The sequence below is a fragment of the Cupressus sempervirens genome, chromosome 11 (assembly GCF_028749045.1).
Source record: "Cupressus sempervirens isolate cs-2001-9-10 chromosome 11, ASM2874904v1, whole genome shotgun sequence".
Taxonomy (NCBI): domain Eukaryota; kingdom Viridiplantae; phylum Streptophyta; class Pinopsida; order Cupressales; family Cupressaceae; genus Cupressus; species Cupressus sempervirens.
Window position 1 is genome coordinate 438,465,973 of NC_143128.1, and position 26,420 is coordinate 438,492,392.

Below are 26,420 nucleotides of genomic sequence, written 5' to 3' on the forward strand. Positions count from 1 at the left end.
AGAGGACGTATTTGTGGTTCTATAAATATGAATCAAGGATATAAGACCAGATAATTTCATTATATGACTAACTCATATACATAATATAGGGATGGAATTCAAGGAGATGATTCCTTTTCCCAATTCTAAAGAACTAGGTCTAGAAATATTATTGCTAACCAAACAAGGATCACTAATACAAACTAGGTCTAGGAAGAATAAGAGAAACGATATCCTAGTCCTTCAAAACCCCAAATCATTTAGGAATCTATATCTAGATCTAAATAAATTTTCTTAAAGGATAGAGGAAGGTAGAATAACACACATTTAGAGTTTGTTTTAATCTTGTTACACTAATCAAAATGAATGGAAATCATTGGATCTTGGCTTGAAACTATGCAATGGACAAAACCAAAAAATATTTTGGCAATATGTCAGGGACAAATTAGAGATGATCAAGGGAGAATTGGATAATTAGGGGCAAATTTGAGCATTAGGGGTGCACTACACTTGCGATTGATAGTGTGCAACCTTGATTCTAAACTCGCGGTTATGAAGAAAGCTAAAAAGGGTACTAATATCTGCAACACATTTGTTGATTCAATATCTGTAGCCTACAATAAAAAAGGTTTTTTTGTTGATGAGGGGTTTTTCTTGGTCCAACCCAAATTTAGGAATTAACCTTGAATTGAAATAATTAAAATTACATGAATGTAAAGTAAATATATGAATTCAATTTAAAATAAGTGGATCTTTCGAATCGATTACAATGTGCTTACTTTGCCAATTGACTTAGATCAAGAAGATGAAGATGAATGAATGTAGAAGATGAAAATAAGGATCTTAAATGGATTTAAGAATATATTTAAGATAAACTCCTTCAATTTCTTGAATTCTTGAATCATTCATCCTCAATGGAGGAATTCTTTAATGAATGCTTGAAGACACAAAGACTTGAAGGCTTGAAAACTTGAATGTTTTAGAGATTAAGCACTTGAATAGTTGATCTTTATCTATGAAATGGAGTAAATGGAAGGTATTATATAGAGCTTTAAATTTACTAACTCTAGTAGGTTAACCTGCCTAGGAATTAACACCCTAAAAGCATCTAAACAATAGACCCAAAGAGGAGGCCCAAAATAGGTCCCAATTAGGGGTGCACTATGGCCCTAATTGGCCCATCAGATGCATACTATACCCCTAATTGGTTAAGAGTGCACTATGACCCTAAAAAAAAGGTCTTGTAACCCTAAGGATCCCTCCAAGATCTCAAACTAGGTCCCAAATCTCTAAAATCAAGAGTAGTTTCTAAGATATAGCTGCTATGGTGTGAAGAGAAGATTTCAAGAGGATAGATGATAGGAAGGGAGGAGATAGGTGGATAGTTCCTACCTCAAGCTTAACACCATGGAAATGGGATATTTAAAGAGGATCTGTTATGCTTTACCCTAATTCTACCTAGTAGAAAGGACAAAAAAGGAAGAAGGAAGGACATGTGCAAGCACATTGATGATCCTGCATTAAATAGGTGCTAAACCTTCATTAAATTGGAGTGCATCTAGTTTAAGATGGTACATTTAGCCCCCCACTTTAGCAAGAGTATGGACTCAATCTAAACTCTTGGAAAAATAAAGCAAAAAGCATCAGATACTCTCATTAAAATTAATGAGACAAATAATCCATAAAGCCCCAAAGGGATTAAGACTTTGCAAACTCTTAAATAAGAATAAGAGATCAAACATTGACTAAGAAGAAGGAAGAGAGGAGTGATTATCTTCCTTAGTAGATTTCCTACCATATTTTAAATTATTAAAAGAGATATTATGAAAGATGGAATTGAAATAGTCTAATAAGGTGGTAACCCTCTAGCTAACCCATCAAGAGGCCTACCCATAGATCAAAGTTCTTTGTATCACCATGGTAAGGTCCAATAAGACTGCATTACCCATGTATGGGACTTAGAAAACTTTTGTGTGTTACCCATAGATGAGATAGTATTTGTGCATATAAAGGAAAGAGAGACCCAATGTCAAGGATGCTCACTTCCTATATTGAATGTGTGCATGGAAAATCCATTATTTAGGATAGTGCATAATACATAAAGGGCTTCAAAATACATGCACATTTAAAAAGAGGAATTAATTAGTAATGCATAGATTTGAAGATAACTTAGGAAGCATACTAAGCATGCAAGGGTAAAGTACCCCCAAGCTATACACATAATTTATATTCACTACCCCATGACTAGAATGTGAGAATGGGAAGAGCATATTCCCCCACATTAAATTCATTTCTAACACTTTAATAGGATTAATAACTTTAATGGACTATACATGCAAGCATTGAGAGATGTTTCCACTACAAAATGCCCCCAAGAGAAGAAAAATCAAGGGAAATGAGATGTCCAATATACAAGAGCACAAAAAATATCTACTAACTTTGGGGTTAGTGTGATCATTAGATAACATGCAAATATTATATCAAGTATGAACTATCATCAACCCCAACAGAATTAGAACTACAACACAATGGAAGAAAGGCATGTAAGAGTTATGAAGAAGAGTCTTTTTGGAGCACCATCATGGTGACCAAAAAGAATCGGTGCTACCATGTCACAAATCTAAGAAAATAACACAAGGATACAAGTATAAATAATAGCATATGTATGACATAACATATAACAAAAGATAGAAGAAGTTAGATACAAATAGAAGAGTGATATGAAATTTTCAATTCCTTTATCACCTTGTACCAATGGAGCAACAAGAGTCATCAAAGTAATCTAAAAAAATATTAAGAAAATATGATATAGGGGAAGTACATAACAACAAGAAAACATTAAAAAAGATACCATGCTAGAGAACTCACTTCAAGCCTATTTTCCTCCCCCCTATATTGATCAATAGTAATAAAAGAAGGTAGATAACTTCTAAGAGGAGACATATCTAACATAGTAGGAACAATAGCTAAATATTTATAAGGACACTCAAGAGAGTCACTATGCTCAGGTATTGATGTAAGCATAAGATGCATAGAAAGCATGTTAGGTAAATCAACATCAAGATCAATAATCTCATGCTCATGATAATTTAAATTATATTCCTCATCTAAATTAATAGAACTAGAATCCAAAATAGGAATATTAAATAGGAATATTAGATCTATCCATATGATTAACTACTTCAACAGACATAGGCTAATGAGAAGCATTCATTTGAGTTTTAGCATGATGCTTAGTTTTATTAGAGACTTTTTGAGAAGAATGATAAAAAACCATAGGTTCCTTACATTTTGATGGCATGAGAAGAGGAACAATAAGAGGTTGAGTACTAGAAGGAGGAACCACACTAGAAGGATCCATAGTGGAGGAAGGAACCACACTAGGATGATAGTAGGTGCAAGAGGTGGTCAACCATTAGAAATAGAAGAATCAGAAGAAAGACATAGAAGGTGTAGGTAAAAGACCAAGATAAATATCCCTATGCATAATTAACTTGGAAATATTTCAACATTTATAATCTTGACAAGTATGAAAAATATAATCCAGATGAGGAGGAGGTGTAGTAGGAAGACCAAGTGAAAATAAATCAAGAGTAGTACAATGTCAAGGTCTAAAAGGATGATAAAGACTAAGATTCATCATCTCAATATCGCCATCATAAGGAAATTTAATGCACTGATGAGTAGGGGAAGCAATGGCTTGCGTGGTGGTCAATGAGGTAAACCAAAATTTAGTTGGAACTTATCAGAAGTAGGAATGACAACAAAGGTGTTATTCCCTACTTTACCACATAGCTCAACTATAAAATAAATGGAACCTTGAGGGAGATACAAGAAACCTTTACAATTATGAATCCAAGTATTAGTTGAGTCATAGAAATCATGATGTTTTTGTTTAGCATATAAATGTTCCTCATTATAACATTAACTATGGAAGTAGGATCAACAAGACATCCACTAGAAGGATACTTAACAATACAAGTAGTAATATAGAGAGGAACATTAGGAGCCTTTTACTTATCAACATTAGTAAATGAGATAACAAGGGCTCTAGAACTTTTATAATTCTATTTAGGTTTAAGTTAATCATTACATGTAGAAGGAATGCCTTCCTTAGGTGGAGGTGGAGGTTGAACTACATGTTCCATAGTATTAATAGTATTATCATTCTCTCATTTCAAAGTATCATAAGAAACATTATCTCAGTTAAAGTATCAAAGAATAACAGGCATCAGTATCATGTCCAGGATAACAATGATATTGACAAAAGGTTTTAGGATTAAAGTGTGGACTTAACATAGTAGAAGGAAGTAGTTTAATAGGAGGAAGTGTAATCATATTAGTACTAACCAACCTACTCATAAAAAATGTAAAGACCTAGACAAAGGAGTAAACTTATGATTCATCCAAAAATTAGAGGAAGAAGTGGTGGAACCTCAAGATGCAATAACTACTTGATCATCTACTATATTCATGGCTTTACTAAACTTGGCATATTTGTTATATTTTTGATATTTTTATGATTAGGTGTGGTATCACTCTTATCAATAGGTACAAGAGCCATTGGACTAGTACTCTCAAATTGACTCACTTGTAATTTATAATGATAAAGGACTACACAAAGTTGTGAAAAAGAAGTAAACCTCAGTCAACATAATCTTATCTTTAATTTTTTTTGTAAATTTGCAATAAAAATATGTTGAATATCAAGAATAGGCATAGGATAAGAAATTTGATCATGCAAATTCTTAAATCTACCAATAAAATTAGTGGCTTTCTTCTTAGGACCTTGTTTACAATACATCAAATCATTCAAAGAAATAGAAAGACCAATATTATTCTGAAACTGTTATATAAAGACATTAGAAAGTTTCAGAATGGAATCAATAAAATAAGGTGGAAAAGAGAAATACCATTGGAAATCTTTGTCACAAAAGGTGTGAGAAAACAACTTGGAAAAAATCATATGGTCATGAGCATAGTCACTAAGAAATTAGAAAGTTTTAAGATGTGTCACATGATCACCTTTACAAGTATAATTGTCAAGGCTAGGAACATCATCATGTTGAAGAGAAACAATATGGATAATGTCAAAGGAAAAAGGACTACCCATATCACATGTAGGAACATTACAATTGGGAACTTTAATTATATTTTAATTTCATGTGCAAGATTTTGAATTTTAATAAAAAATATCTTTATTAAATCAATTCCTTTATCTCTCTTATTAAATTGTAAGATGTTTTTAATTAAATATTTATTAATTCAACTAATAATAATATTTAGAGTTTATTATAAATATGAAACTCCTAAATAAATTATTATTAAATTAAATAAATATAATTATGCCAAAATTAGAACTTTAATAAAATCTTTTATATTTAATTATTTTATTCAATTAATTTTTCAATTAATTAAATATAATTAAATATTGAATTTTCTTTATAAAATTTTCATTTAATTAAATCATTAAATTATATTTTAATTTGATTTAATTATAACTAAAAAATCACCATAGACCCACAAAAATAAATACAACAATTCAACAGAAGACAAAGAACACAATCAAACTCCAGGGTCAAAATCATGAAGTCACATCACTTGACAAATTTTAATGGGTAAACAACTTAGATACTTGTCCTTCTTTGTAGGATAATTGGCTTAGGTTAGGATTTGGACTCAAGAATTATCTCCCCTCTTTTACCATTTGAGATACTATGATAGGGAACACTCATCTTGGAAATTTAGGGAAGTCAATACCCAGTACCTTCAATCTACATAAAATTTGAGCATGTACATACACATATAATCTATTCTAAATAGGCAATGGTGGGGAGTGGTGCATTGTCTAGATCCCAACTAGAAGGTGACTACGACTCCCTCCCTCAACCACATTAGAAATGTCAAACATAAAGTAAAACATACAAGTACACCGTATGCATGCAAGTATGGGGTAAGTAACCATAGAACTGCATCTAAATAATCCATCTAACTATCATCATCAAATAATTGAAAGTCACTAAATGAACATTCATATATCATCATCGAAATAATCCTGAACACATGAAGTAACTAAGTAACACAACACATATATCAACTAAATATGAAGTAACATCTAATCAAATTCAGTAACTAGGTACTGCTAAACACAAGACATAGCCATCAAACTAGCCTAAAATAATCTAACAATCCAACAAGAAAAGTCAACTAGGGGTAGGCATTACATCCACCCCCCAGGCTTAGGCTTACTCCTAGAAGCCTACAAATAAGATAAAAACTAAAGCACTTCACTGTGTGGGTCCCATTGAACCCTTTCCCCCTATAGGAGGATAAGACTCAACTGAAAACACCCAAGAAAGAACAAAAAAATTGCTCACAAAGCCAATCAAAGGCATACCAACATAGAACAAAATCATAGGAAAATATGTATGGAATCCAACTCAAGAGTTTTTCAAGTTTTTTCTTTTTCTATGTTTCAAGAAATTGAGTCTAAAGTTTCCAAGTATTCAAGTTGTAAAAGATACATAATGTTGTTTAAGTTTTTTTTCAATTCAACTAGTTTGAGTGTTCAAGTTTGAAATAGATACATATAAAAATTCAAATTTTTCTTTTAATTAACTAGTTGACAACTAGTGGCATTCCAAGATACCCAGAGCTCCCAATGTAAAAACTTGGGCTCTAGTACTAGTGTAACACCCCGCCAGGGAACCCAAAAGAAATTAACTTAAAGTTTAACTTAGTATGTCAAACATGTTTTTTTGAAAGATAATAACAACAAGAGATAAAATATAGTGGAAGCATTAACTCACATACATAACAACCAACATAAAATAGATTACATCTCTTAAGGGTTTCGTGATGTTGAATCACATTTAATTTTACCCAATACTAAATCTAATATATAAAAAATCCACATAAATGAATAATCATAAGTACAAATTCATTAAAATAATATACAATTATAGGATGCCACTTGTCATGATCAAAATGCTTAATCATCTATTGTACAAGTCATAGGGTATAAAAAACTCAAAGAATACACATCATGAATATAATACATCAACTCTTAAGATCTCCAAAAAACCAAGTACAGTATAACATAATATAACCATCCAATAGAAATACAAGATCAAAAAGAAAGGATCATCTACAGAAACACAACTAGCAATGGAATCTAGCTATCAGATCTCAATGGTATTAAAAAAATGCACTACCACCCAACCTCATAGAACTTAAATGGTCTACTCCTACCATGTTGAGGAGATAAACTCAAGTCCCATATAGATATCGATCTCAAAAGTCACAACCAACATCTAGGTCAAGGAAACACCTAAATGCAAACTATCTCAAAGGTACTAAGGCACAAGTATCATCTAAACCTAGAAGCAACACAGACATGTAGGAAATCTACTATGTAAGTGAAAAAGTTTCATCGCATGAGCCAACTCTAAGGTTACCCTAGTAGCCACTATGGATTTTGGCCCCCTAGTGGCTCTATGTGTCACCAATATCCTTTCATACAGACAAGGCATACTAATGAAGCATGGTCACAACAAAGCATCCTCTCTACTCCCATCCTAGCATGTACTAGCACTTGAGGCATGGGTGAGGAAAAAAAATGATTCTTATTAATTCATTTTATTGAAATATTATCACTTATTAAAACAACTTATAATGGGTTTCCTAGGTAGCCACTTTAGGCTATGGCCTCCATTGTAAGCCACTTCCCAGCATGCACATAGATTACCTACCCTAGTCTCATAAAAGTACAAATCATAGAATCATAGTTTTCACCTTAGTCCTTTACTAGTAACTAGAAAGAACCTATAGGTAAAACATAGTATTCACCTTAGTCCTTTACAAAAAATTGGAAAGCACCTAAAAACCAATCTCAATATCACCTCAGTCCTATACAAGCACTTAGAAAGCACCAAAGGATAAAACACAATAATCACCTTAGTCCTATATAAGTAACTAGGAAGTATCCATGATAGGGAAACATGGTGAGCAAGAGTGGGACTGGCTAGGGGAGAGGATGGGGTGTGCCCATTCAAATTTTGAGACCAGCCCTAGGCAGGAATCTACAGGGAGGGGGAAATCAAAAACCAGGATTGAAGGAGGAGAATTAAGCAGAGTGTGCAGATGTGGCAGAGAATGGGGATTGGGAAACACGTGACAATGGAAAAGGACTGGACAAGCCACTTTTGACATCCAAGGTGGATAGGTTAGGGAATCTTCTAGAGAGGAAATGGTCTTCCCTGTAGTCAAGATCTTGTCTAGTTTGGAAAAGGGGTTGTGTGCGATTGCTATTCCAGATGAGCTTGTTGATCATAGTATTAATTTTATGGCCTCTACTCTAGTTGGGAAGTTCATTGAGCAAAGACCAAATATAGATGTGGTGAGAGCTTTCACTATGAAGAAATGGCATCTTAAAGGCTAGGTCAATGTTATAGCAATGGAAAAAAGGATTTCTATCTTTTGATTTTACCTACAAAGAGGACTTGGCTAACATTCTATGTGAAGGACCTTGGAGTATAGGTTGATTTACCCTGGTGCTACAGAAATGGTCATCAAAACTAGATCTCAATGAATCTTTCTTTCATCAAGCACCAGTATGGTTCAAACTTTTGGAGCTACCATTGGAGTTCTAGAATGAGGATTTTTTTGGGAGTGGCAAACTCTTTCAGGAAACTTTTATCTATTGATCCAATTATAGCTTCAAAGAGTAGATTAACTTATGCAAGGATTTGTATCAGTGTCAGGGAAGGGGATGACATGCTAGAAGTGGTGTGTTTTCACTCTAAGTTGGGTACTCATATTTAGAAGATGGATTAAAAAAGTATCCCTTTTGCCTACTTTCAATATTTGAAAATAGGGCACAAGGCATATCAATGTTCAAAGGTTAAAAAGGATAAGAAGAAGTTTCCTTCTTCTTCTCAATAGAGGGACAAATTGATTTGGAAAAAGAAGAATTTCAAGAGTGGTTAGAAGGAGGGGGTTCACAAAGACCCAATGATTGAAAAGAAAAATGATTCTACTACCTTTGTTAGGAAAGACAATTATGTCTTGTCTAGACCAAAGATCAATGATCAGGGAGTTCCTCCAAAGCTAATAGTGGTTGTAGTTCTAGCAAAGACAATGGAGATTCCAAAGAGAGTGGTATTAACTAAGGATGATGGGAAAGTTTCCTTTCAGCCAGTTACGTTAGTGGTAGATACAGTGGCTACTGTTGATGATGGGAAGGAGCTAGTTTTTGAAACCAAGGAAGATGAGATTGAAAGAGGGGAGAAAGAACTAGTCATTTGTCTCGACATCTCAAAAGACATAGATGATTCTTCTAGAGAAAGTGCAATCCTAGTTTCGGATGAGAATATTGAGGACATGATAGAAATGGTTGGGAACCTATAGGACTTAGTGACTGAGAATCAATCAAAGGATGGGGGGGTCTTGACTCTATCATAGATGAAGAGTTAGTCAAGGAAAAAAAAGTGGAGCCATTGGATATTCCCATGACCCCAAGGAAAGGTTTGACTATATCTCGCTCTCTGGATATAGAGTTGGAGAGGGAAGCTTTTGTATCACCAAAGCCAAGAAAGAAAAGTTATAGGGAGCCATCTTTGGCTTTGCCAATTGAGACAAGAAGTAGTAGCAAAATGGATGTGGGACTTCAGTCTAGAAGAGGTAGAAGATCTTAAAAACAAGCTAGAGAGGAGGAGACCAGAAGTAGTTTGGCAAATGGGCACCAAAAAAATCTTTTGGAATGTACTATGAGTGCAAAATAAAGTTAATCTCATGGAATATTAAGGGCCTTAATGGTGTCCATAAGCAAGAAATTATTAGGAACATGATTAGAGATCAGAGACCTGATATTATGTTGGTTGAAGAAACTAAGATGAAGAAATAAAGTTTGGGGAAGATCAAATTTAGTAATTTCATGAGTGGGGAAGCCTTGGATTCAGAGGGTGCATCTGGAGGCTTGTTAACCTTGTACAACAATACATAGTTTAAACTCAATACTGTATATAATGATGGCAATATCCTTTTCTATAGAGTGTTTCATATGTATTCCAATGAAAGTTGGCTTTTCCTGAATGTATATGCTCCCAACAATAAAAGAGAAAGGAAGAATTATTGGTCTAAAGTTGGGGAGCTAGTGTAGACTAGTAACTTAAAGAAAGGTATAATCATGGGGGATTTCAATACTCTATTAGTGGATAAGGAGAAGATGAGAGGTTTGGCGACTGATTAGGAAAGTAAATTTAATCTCTCCAGTTTTATAAATAGCTTGGCTTTTTTGGATCTGGATCTTTTAGGAGGAACTTTTACTTGGTCAAATAAAAGATTAGGTCAAATATGTATTCAGGTCAGATTGGATAGAGCTTTAATCTCCCCTGACTGGATGTAGTCCTTCTCTTGTAAGTCATCTTTTCTCCTTAGAGTTGGCTTTGATCACTCACCTATTTCCCTTTCAGTTGTTCCTATCAAACCAAGAAGGAATTTTCCTTTTAGGTTTGAAATGATGTGGACCTCTCACCCTGACTTATTAGATAAAGTAAAATTCTAGTGGGGGATAGATGTGGAAGGTAATACTATGTTTAGAGTTGCTAGAAAGTTGAGTAGTGTGAAGAGAATGATTAAAGTATGGAATAAAATGGATTTTGGTCATATTTTTCATGAGAAGGAGGATCTATCTATTAAACTTCCTTTAGTTCAAGATAATATTTAGCAGGAAGGATATAATGAAATAATTAGGGAGGCTAAGTTGTCTATTTTATCTGACTTGCACAATATCATTAGTAAGGAAGAGAAGTTCTGGAGGCAAAGATCAAGAATTAATTGGCTATTGGAAGGGGATCAAAATATGAATTTTTTCCACCTATCCACTCTTAAACATAGAGCTAATAATAGAATTTTAGGGATTAAGAAGGGGCAGGATTTACTGACTCAAGAGAAAGATATCTTTGTTGAGGCAGTTTCCTTTTTCTCCTCTCTTTTGTCTTGGGATGCCTTGTTATCTAAGATAGATCAGAATGATATTGTGTCCTGTATTCCTCAAATTATCCAACCCCATCATAAAAAAATTCTTTGGGTGATCCCTAATGCTAAAGAAGTAAGGGAAGCTCTTTTCTCTTTGCCTACTAATAAATCCCCAAGACCAAATGGGTTTCCTACTTTATTTTTCCAATTTTATTGGCAAGTGGTTATGGATGATGTGGTGAAGGCTATTTAGGAATTCTCTGGAGACAAAAGTATTTCGAAGGAGATAATTTTTTCTTTTTTGGTCCTCATTCCTAAATCTCTTGGGGCTGATTCTTTGGATAAATTTAGACCTATCAGTCTATGCAATTCCTTTTACAAGATTATTTCTAAGGTGCTTACTTCCAAGATGCTGAAAATTCTCCCATTGATTATTTCTCAGCAAAAAATTGGCTTTGTTCTTGGAAGATAGATATTTGACTTAATCATGATGGTGCATGAAGTAATACATTCAATGGAAGCTAGTAAAAGAGAAGGTATGCTACTAAAATTGGATCTCTCAAAAGCTAATTATTAGGTTGACTGGTCTTTTCTAGGTATGGTGCTCCAAGCTTTTGGTTTTGACCAGAAAGTTGTGAGATTATTCCCCAGCTTGTTTCTACTTCTTATCTTGCTATTTTGTTTAATGGTGCTCCTTTAAAAAAATTTAAACCCTCAAGAGGCCTTAGACAGGGACATCCCCTCTCGCCAATTCTTTTCATTATTATGGTTGAATCTATTGGAAGGTTAAAAGGGTTAAAACCTTCCTCTAGGTGTGATCTTTTTTCCCCATCAGCAATTTGTGGATGATACAATTATGGGAGGGGAGGCCTTTGTTAAAGAGGCAAATGTTATGAAGGAGATCCTTGATTTGTATACAAGAGGTTTAGGACAGATAATTAATTGGGATAAGAGCTCAATCTTCTTTGTAAACACCCCTGAGGTTAGACAGAGAAAAATTGTGAGGATCCTTCGTTGTGGAGTGGGAAAGCTTCCTTCCACTTATCTTGGGCTCCCTTTGGGCACTAAGCCTCCTGACTCTTTCTAGAATGGGATCATTGATAGGTTTAGTAGAAATTTTTTGGGTTGGAAAGGAGCCTTGCTTAGCCAAGCTAGAAAATGTCAACTAGTTAAATCTACTCTTCAAAACTTGCCTATGTATTCTTTGAGTCTTTTTGGGATACTAGTCAAATTTGCTTAGAAAATGGAAAAAATTTAGAGGGACTTTTTATGGATAGGTCTTAAAGGGAGAAAAGGGTACCCTCTTGTGGCTTGGGATAATGTTTTTCTCCCAAAGTGTTATGGTGGATTAGGTATCAAGAAATTAACCCATCTTAACAAGGCCCTCCTAGCAAAGTAGATCTAGCACATTTTTAATTGCACTGGAGAATGGAGAGATATCTTGGTTAATAAATACATTAGAAGACCTTCGCTTTAGTTTGTACTTAATAATGAGGATATTTTGAAAGGATTGGTCATATGGAATGGTATTCAGAAGGCTAGGATTATTTGGAAATTGGGTAATGGGGAGGATATCTAATTCTAGTCTAATAATTGGTTATTTCAAGGACCTCTTATTAATAATCTAGTTTTTGAAATCTGGGCAAATGTCTGTATAAGGAAATTTGGGTTAAAAGTTTCTAATTATAGAATTGGCTGAGGATGGAGAGATCTTTCCCTCATTTCTGAGGATCTTAAACCGATTATCACAATGTTAAATTCCATGGTTTTAAGCAATATAAATGATGAGGTTATTTGGGGGGATAATCCTAATGGTTGGATCTTAAAGGAGAAACTCCCATGGGCAAACGCCTGGATACCTAGTCTTATTCCTGAGATCAATATCTTTTATTGGTTGGCTCTTCAGAACAAAAGTTTTACCCAGGATAACTTAATAAAAAGAGGGCATATTATGCCTAATAGATGTATTTTATGTAAAAATTAGATGGAAACAGGTAATCAATTTTTCATCCACTATCCTTTTTCAAGGGAGGTATAGGAATTCTTAACTAAGGACTCAGGGATTAGCTAGTGCGTGCTAGATAATCTTCTAGATTTCTTCAGTCAATGGAAAAGTATGTTCAAATTTTTTCTTTTGTAGGAATTTGGTACCTGGATTTTGCCTCATTTTTGCTGGAGAATATGGAAGGAAAGGAACAACAAAATTTTTAGAGAAAGAGAGGAGCCTACCTTCATTCTTGGGGAAAATATTTATAGGAGTATAAGGAAAATTACCAGGTAAGGAAGGGGGGAGATATCAAAAATGAAAGTTAAAAAAAGGAGAAAGAAAAGGATGGGAGGACAAAAAGATAGGAAGTTACATGGCTTCTTCCCCCGAAGGGATAGCATAAAGAAAATTTCAATGATGCTTCTAAAGGTAACCTTGGACCTTTGGGTTGTGGTGGAGTTATAAGGAATTACTTTGGAGAAGGTGTGGTAGCTTTTTCTCTTCCTTTGGGAGTCCAAACCAATCATTTTGCCGAAGCTAGTGTAGCTTGCCAATATGTTAAGTTGGCCTTTGATATGGTTATCAGAAAACTTTGGTTAGAATGGGACTCTAAAAATATCATAAATTGTACTAATCATATTTCTCAACCTTCTTGGTCTATTGCAAATTTAGTTGAAGAGACACGTCCTATCCTTGAGAAATTTGAAAGTGTCCATGTCACTCATGTGTTAGGGAGGCTAATCTCATGGTGGACTGGTTTGCCAACAAGGGTGTCAAGCTAGACAAGTTGTTGACATGGCATTCAAGAAGGAATATTTTGGTAGAAGCCAAGACTCTCATCAATTTGGAGAAAATTCAAGGGTGTAAAATGGAGATCTAAGTGCAATTATGATTATTTATGGATATTGGGAATGAGTTTGAGAAATAAAGGCATTTACAAAAAATGCAAGCAGCTAAGGTTATTTGTGTCATTTTGAAACGTATTATGGGTCGATATTTTCTTTTGCTACTTTTTATGGGGTAATTCAAAACAAATTGGCACTTTTTAGAGGAATAGCAACCAAATTTGCCATAGGTCTAAGAAGGATCTGCAGAGATTAAAATTTATGAGAATTGTTGGAATTGAGAGGGAAGAGATGGTGAGTGAATGAAGTAGGAAGTAGCCTATGGGGGAAGTGGAAAAATGGAAAAATAGGGGTAAAGTTTGGGAAAAATTGGAGAAGGGAGGTATTGCAAATTACAATGCAAAACTCTATAGTCTTGACCTAGATGTAACAAACAGCATGGTGAATTCATGGAAGAATGGGAAGGTGAAAGTGAATGGTGTTTCTTTTCAAGTCACAGAGGAAGTTGTTGCTACCATGTTTGAAATCTCAGTGGAGGATTTCAAATTCTTCAAAGACCAAAAGCTATCGACAAATGCAATGAAGGATTTTGTAAAGAGCTCAAAGGAGAAGAATGACCTGGTAAAAAGCAAGATGTACTATGAAATGGAGTCCATCAAAAAACTTTGGAGGTATGTCTTACAAGTTGTTATTGAGTACATTACACTAGATACTAGATTTGATCAAGTAAGAACTTATCATTTTGTTCTTCTTAATCACTTCTATCATGACATCAAAATTTCCTTTCCATACTATTTATTACATCTATGAGTAAGGTTATTTCTAGTTTTAAGAAGAAAACCTCAGTGAATCCTACTCTACATGAGGGATTATTATTGTTAATTCATGATTACTTCAAAGCTCAAACAATTAGCAATAACCCTTTGCATGATGCAGATGCTACTAAAGACACTGGTAGCTCTAGTTTTTCTTCTGATTTTGATCACATCCTGAGCATTAGCTCGGGGGGGGTGGAGTACACTTCCTAAGGCAAGAGAGTTAAAGGAAAGGAAATGAAGTCACCTTCTACTATAATCCCTAGAAGGAAGAGTCCTAGAGGACATGGGCAAAAAATTTCAAGTCAAGATAATAAGGATTATAATGAGGAAGGGGAGGACATGGTGTCTGATGAGGAGGGAAAGGATGAAAAGGTTAACAAATTGAAAGATCTTGCAAGGGAAAAATGGAAGAGGGAAACTAGTACGGATGAAGAGAGGGTTTTGAGCTAGGGGTCGATTGTGTCGACTATTCCACTTTCCCCTGTTCATCCCCAGTTTCAACCCTAGGAGCAGGATAAGGAGGATATTGGGGGTGAGGGTGGTGAAGTGGTAGTGAAGGAAAGGTGAAAATCTTGGAAGAACTTCAAATTCAAAACTATGACTATGGGCATTGTTAGAGAGATTATGAATCCCTAGATTCTGGTTAAATATCAGGAACAACCCAAGTTTGAAGACCTTATCGATCCTACAATTGTAGCAATAACTAATAATGCAAGGGAACTAGAAAACTAGAAAACAATAACAACCAACAAATCAAACTCATCATAAAGGACATGTGACTACATCACAATGGCTAGGTATAAAAGATTGTATACATAACACCATCATAGAACAAAACCCCAAGCCTTTGGTAAAAACATTTTGATTGGTCAAAGTACTAAGTTAAACCCAAAACCCATAGCAGTAAATCACACATCACATAAAGTCCATACAAAAGTAACTTTCATAATTCATTAGGTTTTAAAAACACAATAGTTCAATTTTCACTAAAGGTTTTCAAGTTTTCATTTTTGTTTTCAAGTATTACAGTTTTGATAGGGTTTCAGTTCTCATCTTTTCAAAGTGGTACATTTGTTAAGAGTTTTCAAGTTTACACAATCTCAAAAAGACTTAACAATTCAATTAGAAATCATTTAAATATAAAACCCCATTTAATGTATAAAGATGATCTACCAACACCAATAACTATTAAAATTCTCCATATTATAAAAATATTATTATATTTTTAGAATTTCAAGAATAATCTTATATTCAAATATTTTTAATACAAATTATTAAATCATCATAATAATTAAATTATTAATAAATAATATTAATCTATTAATAATAATAATAATCATTGATTTTAATAATATATTAAAAATTATATTAACAGTTAATAATAACATTAAATATTAATTTAAATTAATTATTATTATTAATTATGAAGTAATTAAAAATTATTATTAATAATAATAACTTATAAATAAAAAAGCAAACTAATTAAAATAGTTTTAAGCCCCTCGACTTTCACGTAGTTGCATGAGTGTTGCAAGGTAGTGCTCAATGTTGCTACAGTAGCGTGAGCCACTCCTTGTAGCTCACGATTATTGTATGCAGCCCGAGCTGCCATAGCTGGGAGGTAGGAAAGAGAAGGGGGTGGGGGGGTGGCCCCTGCCCACCCATTAAATTTTTTATTATATTTTTTTTTAAAAACTTCCTTCAATATGAAAATGAAATTAGTACCCAACCCAACATAAAAAAATTATGTTTTATATATTTAATAATGTGATTACCACAGTAATTATTAATTACTGTGGTAATTATATATATATATATTTTTTTTTTTTTAATTTTTTTTTTTTTTTTTTTGTTTTGTTTTTTTTTTTTTTTTTTTAATTCCAATAAGAACCTAGTATAGAAACCCAAATCAAACTGTAGTGCCTCTCCCATTTGACTTTTGTAAGTCATCCTGATGGATGCAACCTTGTTGATCTTTTGTAGTGATGGATTATGATTGTGACCATGAGTGGTCTACACCATTGAGGTGATTGGATTTATGTTTATGTATAAATCGCTTTGATTATGCTTTAGCTGATTTCTAATATTATGATGTGATTTATGGTTCACTGAGGTTTGTGCCAGTGGTTACCAGGATCAATGTGGTATCATAAGGTTATTCTGTGATTACCTTGAGATGTGTGTAGAGATTGCACTATGTACTACTACCATGTTACAGTGGACTAGGTTCTTGAAGTAGTGGCTAGTCATGTTTATGACTGTGTTTTGATTAAGTAAAAATAGGTTTTAAAGGACCCAAAATGTTTACAATAACAGAAGTTTAGAGATAAACATCAGAGAAAAGAAGCACGAAACAACATGAAACAAACCTCCAATAAAAATAGTCATGAGGTCACATAATACAAAGCTGGAAAAAATAGAAAAAGTACAGAAAAAGTACAGCAACTGACCAGCTAAGATGTCTTTATCAGGTCAACAACTTGGTCAGCCAGAGTCTACATATTTTCAGCAACAACCTTCACTTTGTCCTTCTTATTGACTTCCTCATTCTTCTTAGAGTGAGCACGGGTATGTTTGCTTGGTCCCTGAATCTCTACCCTCGAAGGGAAGTCCTAGCCCTTGTCAATCTTATTCCTCTTCAAGAGGTTACTCACATTGCCTGCCAACTATTTGAACAATTTATCCAAATTGTCCAGCTTTGTTTCCAATTTTGACACCTTCCCCTGAATATTGCTTATCTCAGTATCCATCACCCTTTGTTTTGCTCCAAGTAGTGGTATCTTATGCATGAGATTTTTCACTTCTTTTGCATTCCCAATAACTTCTAAAATTTTATCAATATGTTGGCCCAATGTTCACTCCTCTCTAGAAGTTTTGTTGAGTTGCTCCATTTCCTTGCCTAGCAGCTACATTTGTTTCTTGAGGATACCAATCTCTTTTAGAATTTAACCTAGGTTTCCAAATAAGCCCTTGGAAGACTCAATCCCACCTTTGACTTTATCACCCAAATCTGACATATGCCCCTATTCTCCATCATCCTAATTGTTTGATTCCCCATTCTTCCTTTTTTTATACCTATCCTCCTACCACCTTAAGGATTTTCTTTTCCTTTCCAACCGATGAGCTAGAGGCTCATCATCAGAAGGAGGAGAGACCCGATCATCATGAAAGCCTTTACTCTTTCCTTTGCCTCCACTCCTCTTATTGTAATGATCTCTCACAATTTCCTCCATGAAGTCACTTTCCCAGTCAGATTCATCATCCTCAACAATATTTTTCTTCTTTTTTGAACTACCACCTAAGCCCTTTTTCATGCTCCCCAAACCCCCTTCAACTTCATCTTGGGTATCAAAATCATAGCCCTTATCTGGGATACTCCCTTCCATTTCCTGATTAGCCCCTTTCAAACACCTAGGTTTCAAATAAAAATAGGACTTTAACGCATTCATAATCAAGACCATGAGACCCTCATGGGAAACATGCTCTCCATTTAGGTCTTTCTAAATGGGAGTGGAAATACTAAGAGATTGCAAAAGATAAAAAGGAAAATTGATCCTCACATCATGCCAAAAATGATTTTCCAACATGAAATGATACCCATATATCTTGGTGAATCTCCCATCTAAAGTCAGATATTCCATTATCACAAAGAGCACAAAATGCCATGGTCAAGAAATAGAGGCCAGGTTATAATATGAGTTACCTATTTTGACCAGATGATTTATCTCCTGATCAATTTTCACAAAATCATCGATAGCCTTGTCCAAAAGCTTCCTTTCTTGATAAAAATTAATCTCATCCATGTCCAGCCTTGTAGCCTCCACAATAACTTCTTCGATGATATTCATATGCTAGTTCCCAACCATCACAAGCCATTCTTCCAAGATTTGATGAACTAGTGTGTAATTGCCAGATTATTACCTCTAAGAATTTCCATGTGCCTTGTGAAATTGCCCCTCCATAGAATGTCCCACACCTCTGACTTGTTCTTCCACTCTAAGCAGGTAGGTGGCTCCACCCTTTTCCTCTTTCCCCCCATTTTATCAGCACCAAATTCATTGGTTTTCATTCTCTAAAAATCCCAAAACACTCTGCAACTAAAAACCACACCACTATTGAAAAGAGGAATGGTAAAAACTACCCAAAATCAATGCAAAAAGTCCACCTTTCTAAAAATCATAACCCCTCCTCACTCCAAAGGAGTTAAACTCATAATTAAAATTCACTAACACCATCATAATAAAAGTGTTTTTGTTGAGAACTCCATTTATCGTACTTGATATGATGGCGGCCATCTAGAGGTAAGGTCTCGTAAGACTCCCAAATGATTTTATGATCACTTAAACAAGCCACATTCGAAGCCCAATTAGCTAAATAGTTGGCTTCTCTAAAGTTATGAGATATAATGCAAAATTTTGGAAAGAATTTAAAATGTTAATAGCCTTGAAAATAATATTACTGATAGTACATGATGGTTGAGTAATTTTATTTAAAAAATTAATGATATTGAGGGAGTCACCTTCAACCCATATGTTCTTCAAATTCATACTTTTGGTGTAGATAAGACCATGAAGAGCAGTAGAAGCTTCAGCAATGTGATTAGTTTGTCTCCCTAATGGTATTTCCATGTCTCCCGAAAGTCTCCATTAGAATTTCTAATAACAACTCCGCAACCTACTTTACCCGAGTTCCCTTTCAATGCCCCATCAAAGTTTATCTTAAACAAATTCACCAAAGGACAATCCCATCTAGCATTATTCCTTAGGTTAGGATCCTTAATATTCATACCCAAACTCCTTATATTCCAACTATTAAGCACCCCTTCTTCCCACTCGTTACAAGGTTGTTGTCCAAAACCACAAATTTTAATGTTTTCAATCATAAGGACCTTAATTTTATAGAATACCTAAGCAGGAAAGGAATCCACCCCTCTAAAGATCCTATCATTATGCTCCTTCCAAATGCCCCAACATAGATAAGGAAGGATAACGTCCCACAATTTAATAATCAAAGCATTCTTGGAAGGAGCCTTCCAACTAGAAAAGAATAGTTGGATGGTAGCATGGAAAACCCAATCCACATTCATTAAGCTCCAAAATTTATCCCAAACATTCTTGGTAAAGGGATAATGTAGCATAATATGATCCACCAATTCCCCATCATTATTACAAAGAACACATCAATTAACAATGATGAAACCTCTCTTCTTAAGATTGTCAGGAGTTAGAATTTTATTTTGTAGAAGAATCCAAAAGAAGATATTAACTTTGGGAGTCAAACCTTTCACCCAAGTCATAGCCCAACAAGGTTCATCATGATCATCAAAAGAGTTAGCAAAGGATGAAGCAATAGAGTACATACCACTGGGATCATTTTTCCAAATTAGAGCATCCTCTTCATGGTTTAGAAAGAACACATTCAAACACTTACCAAGCTCAATCAAGTTATGGTCCACCCTATGAAGATAAACCCACAAATCATCCTTCCAATAATCACTCACAAAAGTTCCCTACTAATTATTGCACTGCTCCATTTACCTATTCCACCTTGGATCAGCACAAAGAGGGTGATCCAAGATCCAAATGTCTTCCCAAAAAAGAACTTTCCTACCATTTCCCACCTTCCATTTAACCCCTTTCCTTAAAATAGTTTAAATTTCTAAGCATTCTTCCAGATTAGAGAACCCCCTTGATCAACATCAGTAGAAAAGAAATGCTGAAAATCAAAGTGATCCCTATTATATTTGTCAGCCCAAATATTCCTCCATTCCCCCTCTTCCTTGTGCCATATCCATAGTAATTTAGCTAGTAAGAGTTCATTCATTGTTGAAATCCTTTGCAAACCAAGCCCTCCCTTACCCCAGGGTATACAAACATTCTCCCAAGCAATAAGAGGGAGTCTTTGTTAGGCTCCGTACCAATCCACAAGAAAGTCTTTTGAATTTTCTCAATAGCAAGGGCAAACTTTCTCAAAATTTTAAAAACACTCAAGGCATAAAGTGGGACACTTTGAAGGATAGACTTCAAAACAATAACCTTACCAGCCTAACTGAGGAGAGAGCCTTTCCAACCAGCAAGTTTCAAGTGGATTTTATGATTGTTTTCACTTATGTGTTTTAAGTGCCTTTTCATGTTGTTTAAACAACCATTATTAAATGCTTATATAATTAGAAATGGATTGTCCTTGTTGGGTTCATTGGTTATGTGTTGCAGATATCTACTTATGTTATGTTTTACTTTTGAGATGACCTGAGGGTCGGATGTCCTACCTTAATTTCAGTATCATAGATTTTAGACTACTATGTTGTTCATTTGATCATATTTGCATGATGATGTCATTTTCATATGACAGTGTATTTTTTGACAATATCTGATTATCTAGTATTTGGACATATCACTAATTATGTTAGGTGATGGATTTAATGCTATGGTTATTTACTTCTTTCTTGCATTGTTATACTTTATGTGAACATGAGTGATGTAAATAGATTATTTTGATATAATTAAATAAATGGTCAAATTAGGTGATTTAATGCATTTATTGCTTTGGCTATGTTATTATATGCAATTACACTTGATCGTGTTGTTTAGTGTGTAAGATTTATATCCCTAGTAGTGGCACATGGAGTTAGTGATTCACTTATTCATAATTTCCCAATGTCATCCTTATATGTTCAATGTATCCTTAATTAAATGTTTAAATTAAACCTTTCGATGATTATTAAATCTAAATTCATTTGCATTATGTGATTAGACCAGTGAGTGTGTCTATCCATTTAGAGTTTTGCATTATCATGAAAGTTGTTAAAGAAATTCCTTTATTTTTTGGTTTTTGGGCTTTTTAATTGATTTATTTTAATTTATGGTAGCTTTTCCATAGATGAATTCTTATTTATAGGAATAGCTTGTTTTTTTTTGGGTCGATTGAATGTTTAAATAGGTTGGCTAGTTATTTGCCCTAATTGATTATTCACTCGAAAAGTGAATAAGTATCTAAAAAGGAATTTAATTCCTCACTTCTCACTTTTGAATTAGAACGCTGGAGAGTAAAGTTCATGAGAATTTACTATTTTTTTCATTGTGGGAGCCACAGGTGTGGGATCGTCGCAAGGTTTAGCTCATTAGATCCAACTCAAGGAAACCTTGGATTGCCACTATTTTTGGCCACTTCTACGGGCTTTTTATTTTATGGCTTAGATTTTCATTTTTCCCTTTTGGCTAAAAGTTAGGGCTCTCCCATTTTATTTTTTATGCTCCACTTATGTTTTTGGTAGCCATTTGTTAAAGGCTAACAACTAGTGTTCCCCTTTGTTTCTATTTGTTGGTTCTGCCCAATTGGTTGGGTAAGAGCATTTCCTTGTTTTTCAGGATGAGGATTTAGGATTTTGTGTTGTTATGCTGGCCATTTTTGCATATGGTGTCCAAACTTAATTATTTTTGGATTTTTGGGGGTTTTGTACCCAAAGGCCAAATGGGTTTTAATTTCAGAAAATTTCAAAAATTTGGAGTTTTTACCTCATTTTGTGTGCCACTCTATTTTCTCAAATTTTCTTGGCACGATTTGGGTTGTGGACCTATATTATCCATTTGGATATTAGTAAATCTTATATTGCACTTTTTTGTTTGCATTGGGATGCATGTCACATCTATAATCCCAACATTCTGTTCGGTTGAGTGATTTTTATACCTGTTGTTATGATTTCTTTTGGATCTTTGCTTTTGTTTCATGGACACTAGGATTTGTGTAGAATCTATGCTCCCAGATTAAGGCCAATTGAGTGAGTTCATGATGTTTGGTCTTGTTGCATCATTGGTATTCATGTAGAATCCATGCTCCTGGATTGAGGTTAGTTGAGTGATTTCATGATGTATGGTTTTATTGGTTCTTGGGATTCGTGTAGAATCCATCCTCCTGAGTTTTTTTTAGTTGAGTGTTGTTTTGCTTTGTGTGCTCATCCAGTCCTTGTGTTATGATCTTTGTGATAGTGGTGTGCCACACACGAGTACATGCACATACATTTGTTAGGTGACTTGCCTATGGTACTTCCAAAAGTTATGATCATTGGGGTTGGGATGGGAGTATGCATGCCCATGGGCACTTGTCATAGGATGAGCATGGGTAGGGTAGGATAGGATATGGAGGGGGCTTCTTTTCCACATCCCAATGCCTATTTTTTGAGGGTTGGCTTACAAAAGTTTTAAGTAAGTGATAACTAAATAAAATGTGTGAATGGTAATAAAATTTAAGATAATAAAAATGATTCAGGATGTGCTCCTTCCATTGGGAAGTAGAGAGCTACCAATACCAATGTGGGCTTGTCGATGCCTAGCAACTCTCCATGATGTCAGCCCCTACTTAGTAGCCTTTTGAGTGTTTAACTAGGACCTATACTCCTTGCATTGTCTTAGGTTCTTGGTTATAGCCATCATACTATCTAGCATGAGTATTAGCCATGGATGTTATTTTTGTGTGTCTGTGGTTGGATCTTTATCTCTATCAGCACAATAGGTGTGGACCTATGGGTGCCACATGGTTGGAAGGTGTACCTACCTACACCACTGCTAGGGACTAGTATATAGATATGATCTTTTATCCTAGTGTAACTATTGTTGGATGTTTTCACTTGATGCTTCAGGTTCTAGAGTATGCGTTCTTATGATGTATGCTTTCATTGGAATGCTTGGATATCATGTTTAGATGATGTTAGTTTATTTGATGCATTCCCATATTATGATGTTTAGCATATGACTAGATGATGTGAATTGTTGTATTGGATTATCTATTGCTTATTGGTTTAGCATGTTAGATTTCATTATTATGATGATTAGCATGTGATAGGTGATGTTATCTACTTGAAAGAGTATCTTATGATTTACTACTAGCACATTAGATTTGCATGTTTTATAAGTGATGTCTCTATTACAATAGTATCGATGATCTAATCGGTGGCTTGGGATGTTACGCACATGGGATGGCTAGGATCCATGATGGTCTTATGGTGCTATTGACGGTTGGGAGGAACCATGTACTTAGTTGTTTTGTTCATTGCAATGTTATTTCTGTACATTGGAATGTTGCTTATGTTCACTATGATGTTGCTTTTAGTACATTCTTTATTGCTTTAGTTTAGATGGATATATGTTCCTCTTTCTTGTTGTTTTTTTCACTCTAGTGTTCATTCCTGAATTTATGTAGATCCAATACTCCCTAGTGTGGAGGTTTTCTTGTTTTTATGCTTTTAATTTATGTTTTCTTATTGCCCTAATGTGTTTTCTCATGTGGAAAGGTAGTTCCTTGTGCAAGAATGTACTTCCTCATGTGAGAATGTACTTCCTCACACGAGAATGTATTTCCTCGTGTAGGCATGTAAATCCTTATGCGAAACCATGTGAATCATCATGTGAAGTGATGCATATCCTTGCATAGAGAATTGCACTTTATTGCACACAGTAATGCAAAGCCTCACATGAAACTTGAGAACAGTGTACTTCCTTGCACAAGAAATAGGGAATAGCTAGGCTTGGTTGAGGAAATTTCGAAGGTTGGTTTTGGACACCTTATTGGATTTCAAACCTTTCCATTTCAAAATAGTCTTTCTTAGGGGTTTAAAATATATTGTTTAACTATAATTCCTTATACTTAATATATATTAATATATGCAACAAATCTTTTGAGATAGGTTTTAGACCTCTCTGAGATAAGATAAAGATTCTAGGAAATTTCAAGGCTTCAAGATTTTAAACTTAGCCAAATTTTAGAATTTTTCATTTTACACCAACATGGTGTTTTGTTGAAGAGTGGTCATTTCTTCAAACCCTCATCATGTGTGTGGTCATTGTTGGCCTCTATTTGTGTCTATCAATTTGGTAGTGGCATTTAGAGATTTAGTTGTTGCTGGGATTGTGGTGAAGTCTTCCATTGTGATATTTGTGATCCCTATATGATGTTGTCATGTGCATTCATACTCGTAACAAAAAAATATCTTGGCTTGAATTGAATCCTAGTTCTAAGGATCTCTGAGTAGGGCATTACATAACTATTATCAGAGCCCATGTTCAAACATTGGGATCTCTGTGTATATGTTGCCCATATGGTGGTTGTTGCATTGGTTGAATTCGAGTGTCTTGGAAAAGAGATTGTGATCTTCTATTGCTTTAGTGCCTACTTGGGATGGACTTGCTTATCTAGTAGATGCAACTAGATTGGTGTGAGAAGGAAGTGCATCTTCCTTATTTTGTAGGTGGAATTGTTGTACCTTTGTTTGGTTGGTTGTGTGTGTGGCCTTTTTGGATGGAACCACTGATTGGTGTCCATGTGTTGGCTTTGAGTGCCTCTTTTTTTCTCCTTGTGGAGTTAGGTGCATTTTTTCCCTATTTTCTCCTAATTGTAAATAAATAAAGGAATCTTATTTGTGATTCTGAGTTTTATCATTATAGTAATGAAATGGTTCCTTTTGTTGAGAAATGAGTGTTGATTGTGAACCATTGCATAGAAGTAGGTTTTGCATTATATCCTTGGGTTAATGATGTAAATCCCCAATCTGATTGCTTCATAAGCTTATGAATTTTTTATTAAATTAATGAATATTTAAATATTGTATTGCATGGAAATATAATTAAGGAAATTATTGTTTTCTACATATGTATAAGGTTACGGATGGTATATTGCTTGATGTGTGTGAGTGTGTTCTCTAATGTTGCTAGGATGATGTATTCCTTAGCATTGTATAGCGATTTATCCCTCTTGTGTGACTATCCTTAGTCATCACATGTAATTTCATTTGTTTGATGCCTTATTTTGTCTGGCTAGAGGTACTTTCCTCATGTTGTTGGTCTAGCATTGGTTTTCAATATTTTCCTCTCTTGGAATAGTCATCAAATTTTATCCATCACTCTCTTTGTGACAGTTGTCACGTTTGACTTATTGTTGAAATGTGCACTTTTTGATATTTACAATTGGAATTGACAATCCCTCATTTGGGTTTTTTTGTTTTGGTTCTTTATGACTATTATGAATGTGTTTTAGCTATTGCTCAGTTGTGTGTTGTGATCCTATCATGTTCATCTTGAACCTTTGGTAGTATGTATAAGGGATAATATCATGGAGAACATGCTAGTGTGTCTTTGATAGATTTAAAGTTGTTAATATAATTGGATGGTTTAAAAGATGAGTAAACCTGAATTTTTTTTTAAAGAAATTGAAAGATATGTACTTGTTTTACGGTGACTCTTGAACCCTTGCTTTAAAAAACCTTTCAGTTTCATTGTGCATTAGTGCTTATGTTATGTTTAGTTAATGAAATTGTGAAAGATAAGTAATGATGGTTTTTAGTGTGTGAACTACCTTTCGTTCCATGTCCTAGGTTATTTTGGGCATGTGTGTTCCTTAATAGTTTTGGACATTTTGTCTGTTGCTTGTCTTGGTGACCAAGATTGTTGATTTTTCCTATGTTGTTTTGTCTTGAGTGGTGACTCAAACTCTTAGATCTTAGGACTCTCTTAGCTCTAGTATGTTGTAGGTCTTGTCGATATCTTTTTTGACGCTATTCAAATGGATTCAATCTAAGTCTGGACGTAAAAGTGAAGGCAATTTTGTGCTAATTTGAAATTTCATGTGAGAAGCTGGTGATCGTGCACTTTCTCGCCTAGTTCATTGCATTTTCTTGCCTACTTTGCTAAGAAACTTTGCACGAGACTATGCTAATGCAATTTTTTTCCTAGGGAACAACAAGCATCTTGTTCCTACTTTTGGAGTTTGTGCTTGGGTTTGTGTGTTTCCTATTGCACCGACCCACCCTTATGAGGTGAAGTGTGG